The 3,088-nt window shown below is 49.2% G+C and overlaps 1 protein-coding gene across 4 annotated transcripts in view; it reads right to left on the reverse strand.

Annotated features, from left to right (window-relative positions):
* The window catches only part of PPIP5K1 (diphosphoinositol pentakisphosphate kinase 1), a 48,397-nt gene extending 45,332 nt beyond the window's left edge, over positions 1-3,065 (reverse strand). For all 4 annotated transcript variants that reach the window (XM_026855642.1, XM_026855644.1, XM_026855643.1 and 1 more), the window contains exon 1: positions 2,850-3,065. The gene's annotated coding sequence lies outside the window, so the exon portion shown is untranslated. The remainder of the gene's footprint in view (positions 1-2,849) is intronic.
* Between the last annotated feature and the right edge of the window lie 23 nt (positions 3,066-3,088).

The raw sequence follows: 3,088 nt of genomic DNA on the forward strand, positions 1-3,088 counted from the left end.
GGGGGGGGGGGGGGGGAAATGGGCAAAAGAAACAAAGACACAGAAAAATCTAGCTTCTTGTGAAATCCCCTTGGAAATAAGGGTAAAAATAAGGCATGCCTCCATGCAGAAGGGCTGTGGGTGCTCCCGGAAAGGACAGGTAACAGGTGAGCACTCAGAGAAAGCGTGGGAGCAGAAGCACTCCAGACAAGGTCCTGCAGCCACGCTACCGAGCCACGACACCAAGGCCTTTGGCCATCGCGCTGGATCTACCTGGGAAGCCAACACCGACCCAGTGGAAACCAGGGTGGTGACACACCAAGCCCAGACTTTGCACCTACGGCAGCATGGAGGATCTCCTCTGCCTGGCCCCCGGCTCACGCTGGTCTCCTGCCGGTGCACCAAGCCCAGCGCTGCCGACTCCTGCAGGGACTCTGAGGCACAGTGCACACCCAGCACAGAACAGCGTCCTGGTCAGCGAGAGTTAAAGCTGTAACTCACCATCCGTGCTCTCTGCTGGCGGGAGCAACAGCGCTGGCAGACCTGGCTGTACGGGCATTTCACTGCGTGCTCCATACAGCCCTATTTCCACACGAGGACAAGAGTAGGATTCCCCACACGCTCAGGAACCATCTTCATTCCTGTGCCCTGCTGCCTCAGCACAACAGAGCAGAACAAGACCTTAGCCAGTACTATCAGCTTGACGGCTGATGATTTAATGAAGTAAATCATTCAAGAAGAGGAGGAGGGTAGTTTTCTCCAATCTCTTACTCTCCCCTCCCTCATGGAAAAAATAGATCAAGCATCAGGAAAACCTTTGCCCTAAGAACGAAGAAAGCAACAAGTTCTCTACATTCCTGCTCCTATCCCAAAAAAAAAAAAGCCTCTGCCTTGCTCTGTAGCTATTTCTAGAGGCCACAACATGCTATCCTCGAACCAGGTAAAACCCAGAGCCTCTTCAAAGGCAATGGCCACTGATGTACAAGGCATGCCCTTGGTGTTAACAGGGAAAGCCTCATGATTGCAGGTTGTGTCTGGTGTGAGGAAAGGGAAAGGGTATAACCAAAACCTTTATAAAGTTTCTCTTTAAGTAAATCCCTTACATGACTAGATTTATACCAAGAGAGAAAACAGAACTTTTAGCTACAGGCATAACTAAGGCATCTAGATCTGAGACAGGCTGTGGCTCTCAAAGGGAAACAGGCTAGTGGAGCTCTGTTCTGGTATCAAAGGCTAGTAACATGAGGTTTTACCACCACACCTGAACCAGCTCTAGTGCTGGGCTACCAGTTTATGTGTCAGGAGGGTGGTAGCAGCAGTACCAGCAAGGTTCCTGTCCAGCTCAGCCCACACCATCACCACACCATTACTCCTCTTCTTCAAGCCCAGAGCTACAAGAGGTGATGGCAGTACACAATGCTGACGGTTCTGCATTGCTCCCATTGCCTCCTGCGCTAACTGCTCCTACAGGTCACACGTTCAGACCAGTCCCCACCTACGAGAGCACTTACAGGTCTCTCTTTCACTAATCACAGCAGCAAAAATTTTAATGCAGCTGGAAGTATTGTCCAAGAGAACAAAAGCATTAACACGGCTACGGCACACACACAAAAAAGGTTAAGATGGAACCTTCTTTGAATACGGAGTCCCATCACAGACACGAGGAAGTACACACCAGCTACTACAGCTAAAGACATTCTTGCACTCTCTTCCAAGTGCAGCTGTCATCTGCTACTCACTCATACCAAAGGTGATCACAATCACCTAACAGCCACCATAACACACAACCTGGGGCTGAGACGTAGACCTTGCCCTCAAGTGTCCTGGGACTCACTTCAGCTCTCTAGTCTACCCTGTATTAGTGACGTTTTTTTCTGGTTCCCCACAGATCATTCTGGTGCTGTTCAGAAAAGGATGTTCACAGAGTAAAGAAACTTATTCTTTGTGCCCCACTTCTGAGGTACCAGAAATTTAAGAAAGAAGGTCGTATGATCAGGTCTTGTATTAACTTTGCACTCGGTGGGGCACTAACCACTAAAAGAGTGGTTTTTTGTTTGTTTTTTTAAACAAAGCCTGTGACAGGTGCAGATTCAGAATTTGAAAGCGCAGCCCCTCCAGCAGAGGGCTGAAGGATGAGGATGGCAGCAGCCAAGCGAGGCCGATCACATCACTGGAGGCAGCTCTAGGAGCTGGGAACAGGCTGCGCACCCCAGGGAGCAGCAGTTGGGTCCCAGGAGCGCAGGTACTACTGCACGCAGATGGCTGCAAGGGTGGTTTAGCTCCCATACCCACATCCTGACTGAAGCCAGGTCAAGTATCTGCAGGACTACAACTTTTAAGAACACACACAGCTGGCACTTTAAAACACTAATGCTGGCAACACCTTGTTGAACTACTGGAAACTGCTGTGGGCACTAAAAGCAAACAAACAACCCAAAAACAAAAGACCCCAACCCTGATAGTTTAGGACTTGATCAGTGAAGCACCTTTGCCCAAAGAGTTACCCCAAATGTCACAAGGGCTATTTGTATGAAGGTTAATTACACACATACATACAAAAGGTAGAAGCTGTACTCTTATCATAGACACTTAATTGCTTCAGAAGAAAAAGAACACCTATTCCACAGTTAATAATTAAAAGCTATTTTCAAAGAAAGCTTTCCATTAACACAGGAGTTCAAGGTGCTTGCAGCCAGGAAGATGAAGCCAAGCTTCTAAACACACACTTCGGCCTGTTTGAGCAGCACTTAGGGTAACTCTGAATCTATAAGCATCTTCAAAACCAGACAGAGCACGGCAGTGGTAGAAATGTTTCGTTCCGTCTGCTAGACAACGCCGCCTGAAAATTTAGTAAAATCCTCCTGGCTTACCACTTCTACATCTGAGCAGGCGCTATGCTGCTCATGTGGCGACTGCAGCAGTAAGGTCAATTCTTGTCTTCGGAGAGCGGTTTTACGAGACTGTTAAGCATGAAACTTCTCCTCAGAATTCCTCTAGGACTGTAACTGTTAATCAAGGCGCACTAACGAGGGCCCCGCTGCCGCTCCATCCTCCCCTCACGCCCGGGGGCCGTGCAGACACAACCACCGACCCGCCGGCTCGGGCACCT

The sequence above is a fragment of the Athene cunicularia genome (genome assembly GCF_003259725.1).
Source record: "Athene cunicularia isolate RWA chromosome 10 unlocalized genomic scaffold, athCun1 chr10_part1, whole genome shotgun sequence".
Taxonomy (NCBI): Eukaryota; Metazoa; Chordata; class Aves; order Strigiformes; family Strigidae; genus Athene; species Athene cunicularia.